This window comes from Vulpes lagopus, chromosome 13, assembly GCF_018345385.1.
Source record: "Vulpes lagopus strain Blue_001 chromosome 13, ASM1834538v1, whole genome shotgun sequence".
Taxonomy (NCBI): Eukaryota; Metazoa; Chordata; class Mammalia; order Carnivora; family Canidae; genus Vulpes; species Vulpes lagopus.
This window is the reverse complement of record NC_054836.1, coordinates 32,482,152-32,507,554: the sequence shown is the minus strand read 5'-3', so window position 1 is coordinate 32,507,554 and position 25,403 is coordinate 32,482,152. Positions and strand designations below refer to the sequence as shown.

Genomic DNA, 25,403 nt, shown 5'->3' with positions numbered 1-25,403 from the left:
TCATAATTTATTTCCTGCTTCCTGCATACAATAACTGACATTTACTTAAACTGTGTAAAACTATGGAAAATACAACAAAAAATAATTATTCTACATAGTGACAGTGAACCAGTTAAACTTATCAGTTAAGGAAAGCTTTTGACCAAAACTGGCAAATGCATAGCCAAATATATGGGAAGCCACAATCTCCCAGCCGCTAGGTTAGCACTCCCAGAAAAGCATTCCCGATTCCTTGTCACCAAGCCTCAGCCTCTTTCTTAACATAATACTCCAGGAAGCTGATACCAATTCTGTAGATTTGATAGTCAAGGAGAAAAATATTTACCTATTACTGTATTAGACCACTATGTGCCTGCAGGAATCTATAAGGTATACTTATGATCTGATTAACCAAATGAATTTTATCTCCAGGATTAATACATATTCCCCTTTGTGTCAATGCTGATGCTGGATCTTAGTGCTTTCATCATTATTATACCTAAAAATAGGTTATCATTATCAGAAATAGTCCAGTGTGAGAAATCTGTAAGAAATAAGAAGCAGATGACTATCTTCAGTGAAAGAAAAGATAAACTGCAAATTCCAGTCTTTTGACACAGCAGACATAAAAAAAGCAATTTTTTTACCAGAACTTATGAATAGAGACATTCCTAAGGAAGATTCTGATAAGAAGATATAAATTTATTCAATGAGCACTTTATAATTTATGTTGTAGAAAGTATCATAGTAATAAAAAGAGTAAAATCATGTTTAACTTGCATTGGGAAACAAGGGTAACTCTTTATTAGCTTTCTCTGGTGGAGTGTTACAATATGCATGTCCAAATTTATATTACATATTGATACTGCTTATAAGCTGTTACTCACATGTTCTCTATGTGTAAATGGCAGGCCTACCTAGCTGTGGTTTCACACAAAGTTCTCTGGACAAATCTAGCCCAAACTCTAGCTTGTCAGCCCCAACTGAATCACATGGGCCTCAGCATCAGCTTCTGAGATTCACTTTTGATATTTCTGGTTGTTTTCTAGGAGTATCACTTTTATAGATTTATATTGGTAAATGTTCCTACTGCCACTTCTACTTCATACTTTAGCCATATTCTAAGTGCTCATTTTGGCCTCTTCTTGCTCTTGAAAGATTGCTGCACAAAACTCCATGCTTGTGTTACTACCATGGCATAGCCCAGGACTCAGGTCACTGCTTGGTGCTCTGGCCACACCCCTCCTCAATCTGCTGCTGGCCTCTGTCCTGTAACTTGATAACTTGCTCCACAGCCCTCACACCACCCTAACATCTCAAGGCTACTGATTAATAAAGCAGATGCTGACTCCATACTTCAGATAGATCCCACAGCAAAATTACTTTACACATAATACTTTTGTGCCACATCTCTTTTAGGTTCCACACAAACCTTAACGCCCTGGGTCTGCATCTATACCCATAAGCATTGCCAGATTGGGGTGGATTCAGTGAAACCACCATGCTATTCTCAAACACACAGTTCTTCCCAAGGCTTCACTTCCCTCTGCTCCCATGTCACTGAATCAGACTTCTTCCCTTCAGTGAATTCTTTCCTTGGGGTTGCAAAGTTCCTCCTAAAATTTGCCTTCTGTTGTCTAAACCACCCCATATCACACAGTTTTCCAAATATGCCAATAGAGCCGTAGGGCAAGCATGTTTTTTTCAGGAAGTACTTCTATCTCCAGATAAATCAGTGGCTACAAATAATGGGGAAACAGAGGATGTGTTGTGTTTAGAAATTCCAGATGTGGGATTTGTACAACCTGTAGTCCTGATCAGCTGGTCTGCCCTATTATTTATGAATATCTGTGTATGCATACAAACATACACATATACATGTATATATAAATCCATATATTAATATATATCCACATGGAAACACAAATTACATGTAACCTCTACTGCTTTGTTTCCCCTTCTTGATACTTTCCCTTTATTTTATAGGTCTTAATGTATTGCACTCATAGGGGAAATATATGAGATATATGATCAAGTCTCTCCTTTCCTTCTGATTAAGAAACTGACTAAGCATGAGGTACCTGGGTGGTTCAGTTGGTTGAGACTCTGACTCTTGGTTTCTGCTCAGGTCATGATCTCGTGGGTCATGGGCCTGAGCCCCAAGTTGGGCACCACACTCAGTGGGGGGTCTTCTTGAAGATTCTCTCCCTTCCCCCTCACACCCTGCACAATTGCATGCGTGCACTTGCTGTCTCTCTCAAATCAACAAATCTTAAAAAAAAGAAAGAAAGAAAGAAACTGACCAATCATAATCTCTGGAGCTCTGCCTCTTCTCAAAAACATAAAGAAAATAAGCATAGGACAAAATTTTCATACTAAATAATATTAGTTATGGTATAAATGTGAAGAAACAATGGATGTACAATTCAAATTCAGATCTCTGTGTTCAATAAGAAAAAGAGAACTCTTGAAATAATAAAGCACTTCTTAAAGTCTTAAATTTATTTACACATGGTTAAGTGAAGAATGATAATGATGGAATCATAGGTCAGTCTTAGAAAATACTTGGATCATTCCAGGAAGTTACTAAAAGTGTCTACCCTATAACTAGCACTGTGCCAGAGTAGTGAAGAATAAAAATAAAGTGTACAAGCTCTGTTAAATATTCCTTTGTCACCAAAACAAAGCCATTTTTGGAGATATTTTACCTACAATTTGCAAAAAGCAAAGACTCCTAGCAATATTAATGGTGCTGATCTTCCATCTTTAAAACAATGGCAAAGTTGATGAATAAATATCAGGTCAGCACCTGAACCAGGAATCACAGATGTGGATGTAATTATTAGAATCAGATACCATCATACACTAATAGCCTCAGTTAGTGAACATTTAACAATATTCTTGTTGACTGCCTCCTCACATAACCTAGGCAATGAGAGTTGGAAAGACTTCCAAACACAGTAGATTCATTCATTCCACAGATCCCTTTGAAAAGCCTACTATCTGTCAGGCACTGGAGTGGCAGTCTGACTCTGGTTACTTCTCTACTAGCATCAGCTTGAATGTTTCCAACAAAGGACCATACTCTTGAGATACTTGTTTCATTTGTTAACATCTTTGTTAAAAAGTATTTCCTCAACTGCAAACAACTTAAATTCCCCCAAATTAAGGAAGTGGTAAATACATTTTAGTACTTCCAGTCAGCAAACTGGAATTTTGAATTTCCAATTAAAAATATTGAAGGCGATGGAAATTGGCTCCAACAGAATGATAGCTGAAACATATATAAAAAGTATGTACTGGATATATTGGAAGTATAAACTAGAGACTTTCATTATCTGAGATACCAGAGGCATTAGTAAACTTAAATTTTACAATACATTGGTGCGGGGAGGAGTGAAAGTGGAGGATCTTTTCTCAAATTCTCAAAGTTAAATATAAGTTGATTTTAATATATGTTTAATAAAAATTTAGTTATACTTACAACTCTGAGCTGCTTCTTATGATGGGCAGAGAGTAAATTAAATATTGTGTTGGGGGGGGAAAGGGGGTAGTGAAGCTTCTTTAAATAAAAACTCTTTTATTCTAATGCTACATATATACCGAAAAGCGAGCAAATCATAGGTGTAGATCTTGGTGAATTAACACAAAGTAAACACACACAAGAAACCAACCAGAAAAAGAAATAAAACATTTTGAAAACCACAGCACCTCTTCTCATGTTTCTCTCTGTTGCTAACCATTTCTAAGCAACTATTATATAGACTTCAACACTATAGGTTGGGTTTGCCTGTTTTTTAACTCTAATAAAAATTAAATCATATACTAGGCACTTTGCGTCTCACTTCTTTCTTTCAACATTACATTTGTGAGGTTCACTGATATTGTTTTATGTAATAATAGTGCATTCACTGGGATGCCTGGGTGGCTCAGCAGTTGAGCGTCTGCCTTCAGCTCAGGAAGTGATCCTTGGGTCTGGGGACTAAGTCCTGCCTCAGGCTCCCTCACAGAGCCTGCTTTTCCTTCTGTGTCTATGCCTCCTCTCTGTGTGTCTCACAGGAGTAAACAAATAAAATCTTAAAAAAAAAATAGTTCTTTCACTTTCATTACTGTATGATATTCTGTTATATGCATGTATCACAATTTATCTAATTTTGAAGAACACTGTTTTATTTCCACTTCTGGGCTATTATTAATAGAACTGTTATAAACGTTCTTCTGTACATGTATTTTCGATAAACACATTTTGGTGCACACATTTCTATTGAGTATGATCTAAAGCACTGATGCTGAGTCGTAGGGTATGAATGAATACATTCAGATTAAATATAAACTATTTTGAGCTTAACTGTATCAGCAAAAAATGTGAGTTCCTTTTGTTTTGCCAAAATATTCTTCAGTTTTGCCAAAATATTTTTTAGGGCTTAATCAAATTTCCCAAGTGTTTTCTTACTTCTCTGACATACAAATTATTCTCCCCACCCCTCAATTGTTTTAAGCATCAACCATGCCACAAATCTTGCTGGTTCCCTCTGACTGCAGGCTAAATTCTACCAAAATTGCAGGAGCTTTGTTGTTCAAACATTTTTCCAACATCATCTCAGCATGTTAATAAAATCCTGCATCTTTTCCAAACTTTGCATATTTGTATTATATTATTCATATTTTATATTTTTAAGAGTACTTTCTAAATTGCATCCAAAAATTAACAGAACACTAAGAAGGAAAATAACCAAAAGGATGTATTACAAAAGAAAAATATTCCCCTTGTACCCCGCCCAAAGCTACTGTCAGTCCAAGCCATTGGCGTTGTAGTTTTTTCTTTTGTCAATTAAAACCAACATACCAGCAAAAAAAAAAAAAAAAAAAAAAAATTAAGTAAGAATATTTGAGTGGAAGAGAGTTTTATAAGTGCTCAATTTGCCATGAAATAATATCTTCCTTTTCTTCAGCCTAATAGCTGGTAGAAATCTAATAAGGAACACTCATATTTGAGTGTCTAAATATGAACACTCATATTTCACCATTTGAATACAATGGTGAATATAAAAAGTCTTGTAAGAAAATACACCAAACTATTTCTTGGTGGTAGTATCAAAAGTGACACTTTTATTTTAGTACTTTCTTTCATTTGCACAATAAATATTCATTATTTGTATAAGCTGAAAATATCCATAAGGATTAGACTACAAGTGAAATTTGTTTCCCTTTCAACATCTACTCATTGGCCTAAGTTATGCTTTATGTAACTAGACAGAATAAATTTAGCTTATTTTCCATATGAATACCCTTGAAAAAGTTTGTAACTGTTATAATTGCTTCTTTATTATGGGACAAATAACACCAAATCCTCCTACAGTTCTTTCTATGACATGATTTCAGAACCCTCCGCAATTTCATTACTTTCCTTTGGATATGCTCTAGTTGTGTTCTTCCAAATTTATATTGTACTAGAAATATGTACACGATAGGAGTCAATAGAGACTTCTAAAAAATCAAACTTGTGAATTGTATAAAATTTATGGTAGTCTTACTAGATGCATATAATGATTAATAAAGTTCTTGCTACAATATTCCATTTTGATTGTTAATTATAGTTTATAAGGTCTATATAGGAAGACACATCTCCTATTCCTGAAAACAATGCTAACTTTATCATTTAAATTTGCATGGGTAAGATCACTACTCTGATGTAATCCAAATTCTAGGCTATAAATGAGTAAAATGAGTAGTAGACATAACTGTATTTCTTTTTTTTCCCTTAAATGGACTAATAGAACAAACAATTCTACAATGATTAAGTTCAACACAACTTTTTTAAAAAAAATATTTATTAATTTGAGAGACAGAGACAGAGAGAGAGACAGAGAGGGTAGTATGGGCAGGGTGAGGGGCAGAGGAAGAGAAATTCAAGCAGACTGCAGTGATCGTAGAGCCTGACACAGGGCTCTATTCCCCCGACCATGAGATCATGACCTGAGCTAAAATCAAGAGTTGGATGCATAACTGACTTAGCCACCCAGGAGCCTCAAGTTCAACACACCTTAATCTCTTCTGTTTTATAAATGGCATAACATTATTAGTATTTATTTTTACTTCTAAAAACAAAAATCCAGTAAAAACACACACACAGGGTTATATTACAGACCATAATTTATATAAATGTTTCTGTAAAATATAGGAACATTAAAATAATCAACATGAAATATATCTGCACATAATGATTATTTTAGGTGTCAATACATTTCATCACAAATCACTGTGAACTCTCTCCTATTTTTATTTTCATACCACTGACTCGTATCTAGATTTGGATTTTTTGAAAGGTTAATTTTGCCATAGATACACTAGGGCCAATAAACATTTCCATTTTTTAAATACATCAATAACACTATATTAATTTTAGGGTTGCAAGAAAGAATCTATCAACCTGGGAATTCAACATTTATTTAAACATTCAAAACTTTTAAGAGAAATGTAAAGCTCATATGGTCATAAATATTAACTAGTTAATAAGTACACAACTATTCACTGAGGCAATCTTTTTGAAATACAGAGAAAAATTGAAGACAGACTTAATATTCAATATTAGGAGAAAGGTTAATCATATGGATAAGATGCAACTGTTAAATTGAGCACATTATAGCTTTCTACATATAAGGCTGCCTTTAATATTTCACATAATTTTTAAAAAGCATCTTGAAGGAAAATATGCACATCACACACACAGAGAAGCACATTTATAAATGCAGAGCAAGAAGTTTAAAAACCATATTAAGTGCCTTCTACAAGATGCAGCAGTAGAGGCAAAGAGGGAGCTTTTGTTGTTTTTTTTTAATTTACTCATAATATATTGCAATACATTTTATATGGAGGCCAGATAAAAGGAGAAGATCTGACTCCAAATTGTACCTTTAACCTGTTTCTTTTTTTAAGGTTTGCCAAATTTATACTAAACACATTCTTTTTTATTTCTTTATTAAAACCTATCCTCCACCTCAGCATATGAAAGAATAGTGACCAATGCTGATGAATGGCTGGCTTCAGAGCAGTGATGTCATATACAACAACCTAGAAAACCATGAATAAAATCTGAATATAACAATAAACTATTTATTTTTGGCAATCTTCTGAATTCCAAATTAGATACAGTTCTCTAACTTTAGTGGAAGCTCTGTGTATGTGTCTGAGAGTGTGGGAGCCAACAAAGGGTAGTGTTTGTCCCACTGAATTTAAATGTCTCTGCATATTATCCTCTTGGCTGGCCAGATGACAGAGGCCCTTGCCAGTCCTACTCTTTAAATAGAGACCTACACTTTTTAAATAGAGCTTACTTGTTCCAGAGAAAGGTTTTCTTTCCTTGTGCTCAAATTTTACTCTTTAAGGAGCAAATGAGCCGCTATGCCATCAGTAGCTCATGCACATATCCAAGATGTGTCTGATTTATGAGCAGATTTTTGTGCAAAAGGTTAAATTAAAATCTTCTTTTTATTCTCTGCTTGTATTTACAGCATCTAATGAAAAGGTCAGACCATTTTCAGGATATTTCTAAATATTACTGTCAACTATCTTTTCACCCATTTAACTATCCATGCATAAAAGGAGTATTTGATTCAGAAAAGCTGCAGTTTCAAAATAATACCTTCATTTCTAGCCATCTGTAAACAGCTCACCTCCAGGCATTTAAGAATAGAGAGGCCTGCTTATAATACACTGAAAACAATCGCTGGCAGTGATGAACAGTATTCTGTTTAAATTTTCATTAAAAAAGGCTCAGAAAGCTCTGTGAACCTCAACTCATATTATCACAGGTACTTCCATTTTCAATGATGGCATGTGCAATCTAAAGCAGTTATAGAAGCTATCCAGTCCTATATATTTTGTCATTACATATACCATGACAATATAGTCACAGCAATTATGCAGTCAGCAGAAAATGGGCAACTTCTCAATATGTAAAGTCAATTAAGACCATCATATAGAACAAAATGTAAATATACAAATTACACAATTCATTCAAAATATATTCCAAGGGAAAACAAGGAAGTATTCAACAAAAATGATAAAGTAACTTAATGTAATTGAATTTATATTATTACTTACAGTTGTGATTTGAGCTAATAGAACTAATGTTACTTTCTATGATTAGTGAAAGCTGATTAGAGTTGATTAGATACATAATCTGTTGCCATGATATGATTATTATCTTAATAAAATGCAAAATTTATTTTTCTGCAGCTATGAATTCTTGTATCATTGATATGTTGAATGCAACCTCTTGCTTGCTATAATACATACACTGACAACCAGTGTATCTATGATATCATCATCTCATTCCATATCCTTAAAAAGTGAATATATTTGGAAATAGCAATTTAAATACTAAAATAAGTATGAAATACACCGTGTTCAGAGGATAAAATATAATGATCTAGTTTTCCCCTTTTAGTTACAAGATATGCCACTCAGTATGTGGAAAATATATTGAGGCATCTACTCAGAGACTTATTTCATTACTGCTGTTGATAATAAATCATCATCTTCATTAGTAGTAGCTGCAATAGCCTGAATGAAGTCTTTCTTTTCTCCTCTTGCTGGACAGATATATACATATATACATATACAAATCATGGTATTTGCATGTATGTGTTTATGCATGTGCATATAAATGCAAACTTGTTTTTATTGTCATCCAAAGCATTTTTAGTTCCTGAGCCAGTCAGGCACCCCAAAAACATGTTATTTTTTTATAAATAGTCAGGAGCTCTCTGTGTATTTAAAACCAGTGTTTAATGTCTGTGTAAATTAGCAGAGCACCACACCTTCATGGTATTTGCATGTATGTGTTTATGCGTGTGCATATAAATGCAGACTTGTTTCTGTTGTCATCCAAAGCATTTTTAGTTCCTCAGTTCTATTTTATACATGAAGGATGGTGCTCTGCTAATTAACACAGACATTAAACACTGGTTTTAAATACACAGAGAGCTCCTGACTATTTGTAAAAAATAACATGTTTTTGGGGTGCCTGACTGGCTCAGTCAGAGGAGTATGCAATTCTTGGTCTTGGGGTCATGGGTTTGAGTCCTATGTTGGGTGTTGACGTTACTTAAATTATTTGTTTTTAAAAATGAATCATAACTAGCACCTGATAAGCCAAGACTTTAAAAAATTATTTCAATAATATTAGTGCTTATTTCCCACTTATTTAGCTCTCTTCCCTTCTTTGATGTCTATGTGTATGTTCCCTGTGCCAAACTAGTTTTCAATCTGGTTTTATGAGGAAGGTGAGACTTCTTCAATTGGTCTTCTTCAGCTTAATTTTATGTCAGGGAAAATACAGTTACACTAAATTACAAAATAATTTTCCCTAATAAAAAACTTTCTTGAGACAAATGAAAATGGAAACACAACACACCAGAACTTGTGAGATGCAGCAAAAGCAGTTCTAAGAGGGAAAGTCACAGGAAATAATACCAACATGAAGAAGCAAGAAAAATCACAAATAACCTAATTCCATATTTTAGGAAAGTAGAAAAAGAAAAACTGAGCCCAAAGTTAGCAGAAGAAAAAAAAATATGAAATGCTAGAACAGAAATGGAGAACAGAAAAAACAGTAGAAAATTTTAACAAACTAAGAGTTGGTTTTTTGAAGAGATAAACAAAATTTAGAAACCCTTAGCTAGACTAGCTATAAAAAAGAGAGAAAGGATCCAAATCAACAAAATTATAAATGAAAATGGAGACACAGAACTGATACAGAAGTACAATGGATTATTAGAGACTAATAAAAATAACTATATGCCAAAAAACTAGATAACCTAGGAGAAACGAACCAATTCTTAGAAACATTTAATCAAGAAGAAATAAACAATCTTAATAGATCAGTTGCTAGTTAGGAGATTGAATCAGTAGCCAAATACCTCCCAGTAAAGAAAAGCCCAGGACCAGATGGCTTCACTGGCATATATTTTACCAAACATTTAAAGATGAATTAACACAAATCCTCCTCAAACTATCCCAAAAAATTGAAAAGGAGGGAATTCTCCCAAACTCATAGATAGAACAAGAAAACTACAGGATCATCAACCATAATTAATAAGATTTACTCCTGGGATACAAAGATGATTCGAACTTACACAAATTAATATGATATGTCACATTAATAGAATGAAAGAAAAGAATTATGTAATCATTTAATGGACACAAACAGCTTTTGACACAATTCAACATCCATCTGTGATAAAAACACTCAAAAAATTAAGCATGAAAGTAACATATCTCAACATAATAAAGGTCATATATATTACACCTATAGCTAATACCATACTCAATGGTGAAAGATTGAAAGTTTTCCCCTTTTTTTTTTAATTAATTTTTATTGGTGTTCAATTTACCAACATACAGAAAAATACCCAGTGCTCATCCCGTCAAGTGTCCACCTCAGTGCCCGTCACCCATTCCCCTCCAACACCCGCCCTCCTCCCCTTCCACCACCCCTAGTTCGTTTCCCCGGGTTAGGAGTCTTTATGTTCTGTCTCCCTTCCTGATATTTCCCAACATTTCTTTTCCCTTAAGATCAGTAACACTTATCCTGATGAACAGTGAGCAATGTATAGAATTGTAGAATTATATTGTACAACTCCACCCCACAATGTTTTCAATTCATATATTGCTTAAACTATACTGTGCTAGGCCAGTACTGAAACTAACATTGTTTGTTAATTATATTTCAGTTTTAAAAAAGACAAGACTGATGCATTTATTTTTTATTTTTTTTTATTATTTTTTTAAGATTTTATTTACTTATTCATGAGATACACAGAGAGAGGGAGAGAGAGGCAGAGACGCAGGCAGAGGGAGAAGCAGGCCCCATACGCAGGGAACCCAACACAGGACTCGATCCTGGGACTCCAGGATCATGCCCTGGGCCAAAGGCAAGTGCTAAACCACTTAGCCCCCCAGGGATTCCCAAGACTGATGTATTTAAAGAAAAAAAGATCTAAAACAAGACAAGAATCCCTCATTTCACCAGTTCTATTTAACATAAAACTGGAAGTCCTAGCTGAAACAATCAGGCAAGAAAAAGAAATAAAAGGTATCAGAATTAGAAGGGAAGAAGTAAAATTGCCTCTATTTGCTGATAACATGATTATATATATAGGAAATCCTATGGATTCAACAAAAAACTGTTAGAACTAATCAGTGAATCCAGTAAAGTTGTAGGATACAAAAGTAACATACAAAAATCAGAAGTATTTCTACACATCAACAACTAAATTTCTGAAAAGGATATGAAGAAAATGATCCCATTTAGAACACATCCAAAACAATAAAATACTTAGGAATAAATTTAACCAAAGAAGTGAAAAATCTATACTCTAAAACCACATGACATTGACAAAAGAAAATTTTAAAAGACACACACACACACACACACACACACACACACACAAAACACACAAATAAAATATATCCAGTATATATGGATTGGAAGGATTAATATTGTTAAAATGTCAATTCTACCAAAAGCCATCTACAGATTCAATGCAATTCCTAACAAGTTTCCTTTTTTTTTTTTTTTTTTTTTTTTTTTTATTTTTTATTTTTTTTATTTATTTATGATAGTCACAGAGAGAGAGAGAGAGGCAGAGACACAGGCGGAGGGAGAAGCAGGCTCCATGCACCGGGAGCCTGATGTGGGATTTGATCCCGGGTCTCCAGGATCGCGCCCTGGGCCAAAGGCAGGCGCCAAACCGCTGCGCCACCCAGGGATCCCTCCTAACAAGTTTCCAATGGCATTCTTTTACAGATATAGAAAAAACAGTTCTGAAATATATATGAAACCACAAAATACCAAAGAAATCCTGAAAAAGAAGATCAAAGCAGAAAGCATCACATTTCCTGATTTTTTTCATTTCCTGATTTCAAGCTATACCATAAACCTATAGTAATTTATATAGTATGATATAAAAACAGACAAACAAAACAAGGGAATAAATTGAGAGTCCAGAAATAAACCTATACATTCAACTAATACTTGACAAAGGAGTGAAGAATTCTCAATGGGAGAAAGGACAATCTCTTCAATAAATGGTGCTGGGAAAATTATATGTAAAAGAATGAAACTGAACTCCTTCCTCCTCACTTACACCACTCACAAAAGTTAACTCAAGATGGATTAAAGACTTAAAGGTAAGACCTGAAACCATGAAAGTCCTAGAAGAAAACATAGCAAAAAAGCACCTTGACATGAGTCTTGGTAACAGATTTCTTAGGAATCACACCTAAAGCACGAGAACAAAATAAAAAACAAATGGGACTATAGCAAACTAAAAAGCTTCTGCACAGCATCAGAAACCATCAACAAAGTGAAAACAGAACCTATGGAATGAGAAGAAAATGTTTGCAGACCATGTATCTGATAGACAGTATCCAAAATGCATAAAAAAACTAACACAAGGGCAGCCCGGGTGGCTCAGCAGTTGGGCGTCTGCCTTTGGCCCAGGGCATGATCCTGGAGACCTGGGATCAAGTCCCACGTTGGGCTCCCTGCATGGAGCCTGCTTCTCCCTCTGCCTGTGTCTCTTCCTCTCTCTCTCTCTCTCCCTGTGTGTCTCATGAGTAAATAAATAAAATCTTTTTTTTTAAAAAAAGAACACAAGTCAGTAGCAAAAAAAAGAAATAAAACAAAAAATAAATTAAAAAGTGAGCAAAGGACCTAAACATATATCCCGAAAGAAGACCTATGAACAACCAACAGGTGCATAAAAAGATGTGCAATATCACAAATCATTAGAGAAATGCAAATTTAAACCATACTGAGAAATCATGTAACAACTATTAGTATAGCAATCATCAAAAAGACAAGAGATAGCACATGCTGATATGGATATGGAGAAAAGGGTAGTTTTGTGCAGTGCTGGTGGGATTCTAAATTGACACAGCCAAAAAACAGTATAAAGGTTCCTCAAAAAATTAAAAATAGAACTATCATATGATCTAGCACTTCCACGCCTGAAAATACAACCAAACGAAACAAAAACACTAACTTGAAGAGATATCTGTACCCCCATTTCATAGCAGCATTATTTACAGTAGCCAAAACATGGAAACTTAAGTGTCCATTAATGGATAAATGGAAAAAGAAGTTGTAGTATATACATACCATGAAATATTATTCAGCCATAAAAAATGATGAAATCCTACCATGTGCAACAACATGAATGGACCTTGAAGGCATTCTGGTAAATGAAATGTCAAACACAGGAAGACAAACTCCATATGATCTCACTTAATTTGGAATCTTAACAAACCATCCACCAAATTCACAGAAAAAAGATATCAGATTTGTGGTTGTCATAAGCAGGGGGCAAGGGTCAAAAGGTAGATGAAGGTGGTCAGAAGGTACAATTTTCAAGATAGAAGACAAGTACTAGGGATATAATGTACAACAGGATGGCAAAAGTTAACACTGCTGCACAATATACAGGAAAGTTGTTAAGAGAGTAAATCCTAACAGTTCTTGTCACAAGGAAAGTTTTTTTTTCTTTTTCTTTTTATTCTATCTATGTGAGCTGATGGATATTAACTAAACCTATTGTGGTGATTATTTCACTGTATATGTAAATCAAATCATCATGCTGTACCACCTTAAATTTACTCAATGATGTATGTCAATTATTTCTCAATGAAACTGGAAGAAATTTTTCCCTAATATCTAGCACATAAAATTAACACTAGGATGTAACTTACCTTGTCTCTCTGAAAATTTATAATCAAATGCAATAAGAGGAGTTTCTTCCAGAAAAAAATCTCAAGTCAATAAACCACTTTAGGTGAAGTAGGACTTTACCAACCCCACCTAATCAGTGATTACTGATAATCTATCTCATTTCTATGAAAGCGAATTTGTATCAGGGCAGGGACTGCTGTGAACTCTGTTTCTATCTGTAGTACCCTAGCAAATGAGGGCCTCCCATTGAGTTGTGTTGGTTGAGGAGAACAATTCAGATATAAGGACTCAATCAACCATCAGTCTGAGTGCCTGGGGCTTACACTGTAGCTGAATCCCCAAATGTGCCCCTCGTGAATCATATTAGTCCCACATCAAAGTCATCTTCTCTAGTTTGAAGCTGTACTTTTGTGGCTGGGTTGGAAGTGAAGCAGCCTCTGGGGATGTGGACAAACCAGCTGCTAATTAACCAGTAACTGTCTTGACTATACAACCACTGAAAACTCTAGAAAGAAGGAAAAAATACAGATGTCCCATGGTACTACAGCATAGAGAATTATAAATAGATAATGCAAAGTGACAGTATGGTGTCAGCTACTTGCACTCAAAAGGATAAAACCTATTACAGACATAGTTTAGTTTGGATTACTCTGAAAATTATACTGTTTCAGCTAATGCAGGCTCTTATGTTTCCATTGAAAATTCACGATATTCAACTGATTGTGGGCCCCCTAATGGAGATGAAAGTGAACACAGGAATACACTAGACAAAGTAGGGACAGGAGGGCAGGGAGGATGATGTGCCATGATAACAAAAAGTACAAGCCTCAGTTCTGGAAAATAGGCTAGCAATTGGAGGGAAAAAATGTGTACCTGGCTTTTTCTACTACCTCAATTTCTTATTTACAAGTATCAATGTGAAGGTTAAGGCTACATGAACTAATGTATCTGCTAAGAGGGATAAGCGTGGCACAGAAAAAAAAAATACACTTCTTCTCATCCAATCCCCATAGCTAATACAGGCGTAGAAAATGCTAAATGCTGATGGGAAAGAAATCCTGTGTATAATATCAATGTACGTTAACATAATCATTGGTGGTCATCTATCATCTTTAGTTTTCTCTCACTTTGCAGAGACTCTGAATTGAAAACTTATGAAAATTAACTTCCCCTCTGTGTCTTTATAGCTCTTCTAACTGTGTAAGTTCCTCTCTTGGTAGAAGATGGATGGAAGAACGGAACCTTTATATAATCTGCCTTCTTTTATTTCAGGTTTCTACAATGAAGTCTCCTGAGATCTTCACCTCAAAACAGGTGAATATTGAAAAATTTCTTGGGAATGTAAGGTAATTTGCAACTTATATTATGCAATTGTAAAAGTAAAGCTGAGATAAATCACAACATATTATTTCCAAGTAAGTGTCATACCACTATGTGGAAAAAATACAGATTTACATGTGCATATATGTGTACATTTGAATACTTTAAAATCCTTCTAAATATATGTATTTAAAATTTTAATATTTTGCATTGCCAAATAAGTGCCAAAATATTAAAAACACATAAAATATAAAGGTAAACACAAAATGGAGAGAAAGACAAATGACAAATGCCCAAGTAAAATATTACAATAAGAGCTGACAGATGATATGGGTGTATGTGATGTAATACATTTTTTAACAAAAAAGACTGGATATCTACATAGCAGTGGACATGAAAGAGCCTATGATGTTGCTATGAGCAATAGAATGATATGGTCTTAGATATATAAATGTTAAATCTTGAAACGACTTGAGTCATGATCTTGGTTACTCCTCCAGCTTTTACGAAGATTTGATATCACTATATCCATTCTATAGATGAAGGAATGAGGTCCAGAGAAATTCACTGACCTGCTGCCAGCATCTCTAAGAGCAAAGAACAGTAAAGTTGGAACCAAAAGCAAAATCTCCTTTCACCTAACACATTGAATTGACTTAAAAAACATTAATCAGGAAGACTGAAGCTCAAGCAGCTTTCACGATAGACAGTATTTAAATATAAGATGATCAAGGCTCACAAAAGATCCATATGAGACTGCAGTGAGAAAAAGGATCACGTAATTATGTAAATTACAGAGTTTTATACATTTTGTCATGTCTGTCAAACCTATGTTTGCCATAATCGTTAGGCTTAGAGAATTAACCAGCATTCTGAGAGAAACAGAGACAGAGCTGGAGGGAATTGATCGAAAGTTTTATAAGTGCTATTTTTCTTACTATGTGTTGTGTGCACTCTGATACCTTCAATCCTGTGTTTAAATGCTGGTCTCAACCGACAAAACTGATTTCTCAATTGGTCTCCTTGTCAGTGAGAAAACAGTAGTAATGAAGGGTAGGACCTCTCAATTTCTTGGACCAAGAAATGCCCAGGGATTCATAGAAAAGAAAAGAGGAAGGTAGTAGTGGGCATAGCATCATTTTTGGTGTAGAGGCTGCTGGGAACCTGATAAAGTAGAAATGAGAAAGACAAAAGAATTTGAGTCTTTGAATAAATGAAAGATTACAGTAAGATTGACAGCCAGTTAGGGTTTAATTCGTTGCATTGATTTAATCAATTTTAAGCATTTCTAAGTTTAACATTACTATGAAGAAGTCAAACTATAATTTGCTTTCAGTATTTATATAAAACTATTTTTAGAGTTTATGAAAATGAGAGAGGAGATGAAGAAAAAGATAGAATGGAAGAAACAGAGCCACAGAGAAAGAGACAGAATGAGAGATGGAGAGAGTAAAAGCTCCTGTTTGTGGCATCCTTTCCATTTTAATTAATTTAATTTTAATTCTCTGGGATTACCAGAAGAGAAATATTTAGCTTTATTCAAAAACAACAGATCCAATAATGAGCCATGCAGAATAAATTAACTGATTGTTAAATGGGGCTATTTAAACTCATCCAAAATTACATATAGATGTACCATTGTACATAAGTCCAGATACTAAGGATGAAGTAATAGCATGCATGCACACACTTTATGTGTGGTAGCTGCAGTATTCAAAAGTAATTTTTGCTCTCACTGATTCCCTTAGAGCTTAACTTTTCTGTGATGTAGGCAGGGATAATTTAGAACTTCTGTTGGTTTAAAAATACTATTAAAAGTTTAGTCTCATAAAGTTAAAGCAATTTAGAAGTTTAGGGAATAAAAAGTATAAGTAACTCAATATCCCAGGACTAACAACTATTAAGAGTTTTGCTGTGTATCCTTCCAGACACACACACATATACACACACACACACAGCATATATATATAGCATATAATTTATTTTCACTTTTGCAATGTCTTAGACCTTTCCATGTCTAGATATACATCTCTATACCATTCTAATGATAGATATATCATAATTTAACCCTTCTCCATCTGCTTTGTGAATATAAATAAAAAGCCTTTATGCATGAATATGAACAAATGTGTAAATATTTCCATACCATAATTAATTCTACAAAGTTCAATTGATTGCAAAAAAAGTATCATATTTGAAGTTTTGAAATAATAAGTTGGCCCCCAAAATGTTCCAATAACATATTTGAATGCCCAGTTCTTGATACCATTACCAACACTGAGTGACACCAAACTTCCAAAAAGTTCTACCAATGCTTCGGGATGAACAAAAGTAACATATTAATTTTTTTTCCTAAACATATGTCACATGTTTATTGGTCATTGAATTTCTTCTCTGAATTATGTTTGTGTATTCCCTGTCCATGCTAATACTGAGTTTGGTGATCTATAGGAACACTTTCTATATTTATGATGCATATTTATCCAGCATCTAATATATGTGCTATATGTATTATCTTTCTACAACATGTGAAGTTTGCAATCTTTTTCCCTTTTTTTTTTTTGCTATCTTTTTCTTTATGCCTTCTGAAGCACATATTTTGGTGGTAGAAATTTAAAAAAAAAAAAACAGATTACAGATGAGCACACAGAGACTCCAAGAACTGACTTGTCCATGGTCGCATAGGTATATATTGGTGATTCCGAGAGTCTGACTTTGGTTGGCTGAAGTTTCTCTGGCTAGAGCTCAAACAAACTACAGTAACAAAAAAGCCGTATGATATTTTTGGCAGGCTTTATTTCAAGGTTCTTGAATATATTATACATATATAAACATGCACACATACCACACACACTAACCATACACTCTTTTAAAATTCTTCTTTTACTCTCACACATAAAAGGCTACTTTCCACAGATCATTTTAGCTTCAGATGAAGTGAAACTAAGTCTAAAATCAATTTTAATTAAAATCAGCTCAAAAAACTTGATATGGATTGCCAGTGCTAGAAGGAGATTTACAGAGTTTTAAGCTAGTAAATAAAACCTACAGTCTCACTGCAAGAGTGCCTTAGAAATCCCTCTGGCCTCACATTAGCCTCACCCTAAAGAGAATCATTAGCAAATGATATGTATGTAAGTGATTAGTATAGTTAGATTTGTTCATCAATAAATGATATGAACCAGAGTCTGAACTTCAAGACCAGCATGCTTATTATTTCTGTCATATCAAATCTATCCTTTACCCATCCTGTCTTTCCTCAATAAATAAACAATGCTACACCATCATCTACATTTCATTATGGGTACTGCTAACACAAGATAATCTGGAGCTATAAATTATATATTAAAATAAAGCCTCAAAAAAATAAAGCCTCATTTGGCAAATGTAAAATTTTTATCAAAACATAATCTACTGAATTTACAACTTTAAAAGATACAACCACTCTTAGCAGATGTTAAATGTTTTACATTCTTTTCCTTGCACAGAATTTAAATGAAATATTTGTTGTATATGTGAGGCACCAAGAAGAGTCCCACATGACAATTCCACAATTTAAAATCATTAAGACAGATGAATTCCTAAATATCTATCTTGAAATTAGTGTGAAAACAAAATAACCACATATGAATTTTTTAATGAAAAATGAATGGAACTTTTCCCCACTTACCATACTATTATTCATAGGAGTTCCTAGTAGGATTATACCAACTATCAACAACTGTAGATTTTTCCCATTAAGACTACTTTCCAAATCATTTGAAACAGGTGACCAAAAAATAGTCTTTACACAATTTTATTTGAGGAGAAGTAGAAATTCTACTTTCTAATTCAATTAAATTTTTCAATGAATAAGAACACTTAAGACTTTAGCAATAACAGATCCTATAAAATCTACTTTTTTATTTTTTTTTTATTTATTATTTATTATAGTCACAGAGAGAGAGAGAGAGAGAGAGAGAGAGGCAGAGACACAGGCAGAGGGAGAAGCAGGCTCAATGCACCGGGAGCCCGACGTGGGATTCGATCCGGGGTCTCCGGGATCGCGCCCTGGGCCAAAGGCAGGCGCCAAACCGCTGCGCCACCCAGGGATCCCAAATCTACTTTTTTAATATCATTTCAATATCTTCAGAAAAATAAGAGTCATCAATAGAAGTATTGTGCATTTATTACTATTAGTACTATTACACACAATATAATAGTATTATTAGTATGGTATTAATAGCATATAATAACTATTATTAGTACTAATTAGTATAGTACATATATTATTTAATTGTAGTTTATATAGTCTATATAACCATACGTTTTGATCCTGTGCATAACATAATCCTTCTTTCCAGATGTTTCAAGCACACAAATTGAACATTCAAATTTCCAACATAATCCTCAGTGTTCAGTTGGTGGAAAGAAGCATTATTCCTGGTTCCAGGTGAAGATGCAAACAGAAGTACGTTAGAATGCTTTAACAAAGGCCCCAAATCTGAGAGACTGGGGATAGCTTGCATCACCAGGCTTGGGATGGAAAACCTATGTCAATTTTCACAAATGTTTCTCCATTCATCAATTTAGCTTTACTGAGCACCTGCCATATGCAAAGCCTCACACTAGGCTCCGGAAATCCAAAGGTAAATAAGTTAAAATATATGTCCTCATGAGACTTCACAATCTATCAGAAAAACAGATTAAGTATAATGGCTACACAATGACATGATTCTCCTCAACAGAGGAATAGATAAGGGAGCTGGCAGTGGGTACAAACAGCAAGAAGGCATGGATGCATATTTTACTCAGGACCCTTCAAATAGCATTTGCCCACAAAGAATGTGAGGAGGACTATGTAGGAGGTGAGGATGAAGAGGTAAAAAGGACACACTATAGAATTCTCACTTTATGTTGTAGGCAATGGTGTTCTTTCAGCACAGTGTTCTTTCTATATATGCTAAGTTCTCAATAAATGTTTGTTGAATACACTGACTGAATGATTTTCTCATAATAGATAAATCAATGCTGAAGGATAAAGAGATATATAATTCACAGTCATACTCAGAATTGCAAGTACTGTACAGTATCAAAATCAGTACATAACTCCATTCTTGAATACAGCAAGCCGTTTTTTTTTTAAGGATTTTATTTATTTGAGAGAGAGAATGAGTAAGGGGCAGAGGAAGAGGGACAAAAAGACTCCCCACTGGGCAGGAAGCTGGACACAGGGCTCCATTCAGGACCCTGGGGATCATGACCTGAGCCAAAGGCTGACAATGGACTGAGCCACCCAGGCACCCCAGCAAGCAGCTTTATAATGTTTATTTTTTAAGTCATTATAGGGGTATAAAGGATTAATAGTAATATTGGCAGCAACAATATATACATCATCAAGGATTTATTATATGTATTTAAGCCTTCTGTTTTCAAAGCCCTATCATAGCTACTATCTTATTTGGTCTTTCCTTGATTTGGAGTTCACAGTGTTACTAGGGATATAGTGCTTATGTTTTAAAAATACCTATAAAATTAAAGCATGGCAGCTTTTGATTACGTATCAAAATTGGTGTCATAGACTAGAGAGAAATAAATGGTAAAATTGCATGGTTTGACCATATCATGGAAGTCAATTCTCTAATTCTCATGGCCCTTGGGGCTCTTGAAAATATAAGAGAGGGATCCCTGGGTGGCGCAGCGGTTTGGCGCCTGCCTTTGGCCCAGGGCGCGATCCTGGAGACCCGGGATCGAATCCCACGTCGGGCTCCCGGTGCATGGAGCCTGCTTCTCCCTCTGCCTGTGTCTCTGCCTCTCTCTCTCTCTCTCTGTGACTATCATAAATAAATAAAAAAATAAAAAAAAAGTTTAGAAAAAAAAAAAAAAGAAAATATAAGAGAAGGTATCCAAGGATTGCTCTCACTTCTGTGACCTCAGAGAAGTAACAAAGTCAAAGACTTTGACATTTAATATATTATTGTGTGTGATCACTATATCTAATCATTAATTAATTTCATCCCTTTTTGTAGGTTCCTTAAGTTCTAATTTTATTGCAGTTTGTATCCACAGTACTTCATGTATATAGAAGCAGTTTCTAAAATAGTGTGTGCACCATAAAACCAAACAGTGGATTGTGGGACATGATGCTATGGGGGGGGGGTGGACAGGAAAGGAGCAGGGTGGAGGGAGAGGAGGGGAGAAGAAGAGAGGAGAGAAAAGAAGATAGGTATGTCATGGGGAGGCAAGGTTAGGCTAGGCTAGAGCAGAATAGAACATATCACAGTGTACTACATATGGCGAAGTTATTATGTAATGAAGCTTAAGTTTCAATTATATGTATGTGTGCAAGTAATCATAATTTAAAATTTTTCATTAGTGTAGGCTGTTATCTACAAGTTGGAGAAACACCAGTTTAGGAGGATAAGTATAAGCTTTAAATTCAGACTGGGTCGGGGCACCTGGGTGGCTCAATTGTTAAATGTCAGCCTTTGGCTCAGGTCATGATCTCAGGGTACTGGGGCAGAGTCCCGTATCGAGCTCCCTGCAGAGAGCCTACTTCTCCCTCTGCCCATATATCTGCCTCTCTCTCTCTGTGTGTCTCTCATGAATAAATAAATAAAATCTTAAAATTAATTAATTAATTAATTCAGACTTGATCAACTTCTAGCTTTGGCATAGCTCGCCCTATGGTTTTTGGTTTTTGTTTTTACAACTGATCACTTGGAAGCCTCAATTTCCTAAAACTGAAATAAGGATGTAAAATAAGAATGATATTCTTTAGATTATAGAACTGTTACAAATTCAAGTTTTAAATGAACTAATGTATCAAATATCTATTAGAATTATTGGGGTACCAAGGTGGCTCAGCCAGTTGACATCTGACTCTTGATTTGGGCTCCGGTCTTGATCTCAACATCATGAGATTGCGCCCCACACTGGGCTCTGCACTGGGCATAAAGACTACTTGAGGTCCTCTCTCCCTCTCTTCTGCCCCTCCCTCCCCCCCAAAAAAAATAAATAAATATTTAAATAAAAAGAATTCCTAACACCCCGTAAGTATTCATAAATTATCAATGTTATTTTATGGTAGTCTCTTAGGTAATTTTACTTGAATGCAACTGAAATAATTCTTTCAACATTTCCATTAATAGTGAAAACATAATCTAAGGAGTAATCTAGTCTACTGAGAAGAGTTTACATTTGATGTCAGCTCTTAGACTCAATAGGAAATGTATCTATACAGCATAGGAGTTTCCATGATTTGGTGCAGAGAAATTCTGAGTTTCTGCCTCTACAAGTTTGTATTTGCATTAATTTTTGCATTACCTGCAACAGCATGGGAAAATTATATCAAAGATGTGGTCTGTATCTCCCTTTTTGCATTTTTATTGCAAACATCACACCATAAAGACAAGTTTAAATACATACACATACACACATTCGTGCGCACACACAATCAAACTTTCACGGGCTATCTGCAGTTGAGAACACAAAAACAAGCACCAGCATCCAATGGAAAGTAACTTTTTTATATGAATGAAAGGATGGGTAGCATATTTGTAACTAAAGAGAAAAAAAATATTCCTGAGGCATAAACACTTGCCTGAATTAAGGAGGTGGTAGTGGGAGACATAAGACAAAGCAAAGATAGAAAGCAGAAAGCAGACAAATAAATTCATGTTACTTTATTACTTTTTTTTTTCATTCAACAAATAGGAAGTATTTACTGAATCCCTACTCCATGGCAGGCATTACTCTAGGCATGCGGGTATGGGGGTATAGCAATTCCAAAATAAGGTCTCTGCCTTGGGGCACCTGGTGGCATAGTGGAGTGTCTGTCTTTGGCTCAGGGCATGATCCTGAAGTCCTGGGATCAAGTCCCACATCAGGCTCCCCACAGGGAGCCTGCTTCTCCCTCTACCTATGTTTCTGCCTCTCTCTGTGTGTCTGTCATGAATAAATAAATAAAATCTTTAAAAAAATAAACTCTCTGCCTCTATGAAGTTTATGTTTTAATGAGGGGCAAGAGACTACAAACAACTAAAGACATACCCTGCTGGTTGGTGATAAGAGCTGTGAAGAAAGTAGGGTAAAGGGAAAGGGAATGTGAGGTGGGTTGGGCTGAGGTGCAGGATTGTTATTTTATACAGAGTGGTCAGGAACAGCCTCTCTGATAAGGCAACAACTAAGCATAGATCTGAAGATTAATGCAGATATCTGGGAGAGATGATCTATGTATTTAACGAGGAGGAGCAGCAAGTATAAAAGCACCAAATTTGGAGTATGCTTGGCATGTTGACAATACAGCATAGAGGTCAGAGTGGGAGGAATGAGTGGCAGTAGATGAATGAGAGTGAGGGAAGAGCAGATTCTTAGAGGTCCTGGGAAGCATTTCTGTTTTTACTCCAAGAAAGATGAGAAACTACTCGAGAGTTCTAAGCAAAGGTGAGGCATAGTATGACTTCTAAAAGCTCACTGGGGCTGCTGCTGGTTTTAGAATCAACGAGGGCCTGCTGGAGGCCATGGAATTTGGAGCAGAAGCAAGATCAATGAGAAGACTATTACAATAATCCAAGAGCCATAGTACAGGCCAGGATCAGCAGGATTACAGAAGAACTGGAGCTACCAGGAGTCAGTGACAGGTTAAACTGGTTGTGGAATAGGCAGAAAAAACAGTCAAGGAAGGCTGCTGGAGTTAAGACAGATGTAGGAAAAGTGAAATTCTAAAATGAAAGAATGAATGAATGATGCTTGAAAAGATAACGAAGGAAAGGGAGGAAAGAAGAAAGGAGAAAAGGAGATTTAACATGCAAATATTTACACTTAGAGAACTCAGGATAAGTTTTAACTCTGCTAATAACGAAATATTCACTGGCAGGTGGGTGGTTAGGCAAGGTGCTGCCATGGAAAAGATGAGGCTCCAGGCATAACCAAGCACCTATGTCCCTTTAAGGGCTTACCTTACTACAAAAAGAATTTAGGAATAGAACAGAGCCTTCAATTTGAAATAGTTATTAGAGGCAAAGCATATCAGGAAGTTGTCGTGCCCGCAACAATTGGTTGTTACTCTCCAGCCGGTTAATGCCAGCCAGGCAATGCAGGTAATTTTAAGGATCAAAGAGTTGAGCTCCTACAGAGAAGCAAGTGCATACGTTGCCAATATTTCATCATTCAGAGCAACATTCCTTCTTCTCCTAATATGAAAGCTATAAAAGGAAAAGGGGGAAAAAAAAAGCCTCTGAAAGTGCTATTGTTAAGACCAAAAACTAATTAGTCATTGCTTCCCAAAGTGTTATGTGAAATGTCTCCAGAAATAATGGTCTGCTTTCTCAGATTTTATAGGTTTGCTGAGTCTAGTGTTCTCTGGAATTTCCTGTTTCCCTTGCTAGGGAAGATTGAGTAAACTTTACAAGTCATCTTGAATAACACAAACCTTTCAATAAAGGCAATCATTTGTGGATTCATAAAGTATACAACTAGCCTTGAAATAAGGATGAGAGTGGTAAATAAAAGCAATCCCAAGATTGTGTATATGAGTGTGACTAAACTTTTTGGTTATTATAAGCCTGAGGTATTCATTTTATACTCTTTGAAGATGATGAATGAAAAATTCACATTTCCTTTCAGTGTGTTCCCATGTCAAATAAATTATGGTCTAAAATGGTAACCCAATGCCCTTAATGTTTGTAAATAATTTGCAACAATTGAATCGTTAATTATATAGCTATCCTTGGATTAAAAATTTGCTATTTGATATTAAGTGTCATTGTCATTATATGTTAGTAAAACATTCAGATCCTATGCTTCTCACTAACATTTAAAAACGGTATTAGCATTTGTGTAAATGCTGCCACTGATATGGAAACTCACTTGGAGAGTGACAAATGACTTTTGCACAGCAGCTGCCTTCAGAGGTTCCCAGAAACAAAAAATAATAAGTACAAAATATTGACATTTCTCTTCTAAAGCTCTTGATGCATACCAATCCATCCCCTGAAATTACTCTACCTGATTTAGTTACATGTGGCTCATAATTATACCTGACTTATTCATAAGAAGTATTATACATGTGTTAATACCAAAAGTCAAATGAAAATAATGAGTCTTCAGGTCTACAAATGTGTATCCATATATCACTGCACTAATATATATGGGATCTATTCCCTACTGAGAGCTAACAATTAGTGTCCAGAATAAAAAAAGTATTTCTCTTATCTAAGTTGAAAAATACATGCTGGTTTGGTAGAAGGCAAGTTGACTTAAATTCATTACAAAGGGATATAATTACCTAACTACAAAATGGACCTGTTATATGACATGATGATTCCATCTACATACATACAATCACAAAGATAGTATTGAAGAGACTTACAGTTTATTCCAGAAAGAG

The 25,403-nt window shown here is 35.1% G+C and overlaps 1 protein-coding gene and 1 long non-coding RNA gene across 7 annotated transcripts in view; one reads left to right on the top strand and one right to left on the bottom strand.

Annotated features, from left to right (window-relative positions):
* The window catches only part of HDAC9 (histone deacetylase 9), a 927,702-nt gene that overhangs the window by 571,081 nt on the left and 331,218 nt on the right, over positions 1 to 25,403 (bottom strand). The gene's annotated exons all lie outside the window — the stretch shown is intronic.
* LOC121474762 overlaps positions 1 to 25,403 on the top strand; it is a 90,253-nt gene that overhangs the window by 5,306 nt on the left and 59,544 nt on the right. For all 3 annotated transcript variants that reach the window (XR_005983518.1, XR_005983516.1, XR_005983517.1), the window contains exon 2: positions 14,987 to 15,028. This is a non-coding gene — a long non-coding RNA (uncharacterized LOC121474762). The remainder of the gene's footprint in view (positions 1 to 14,986; positions 15,029 to 25,403) is intronic.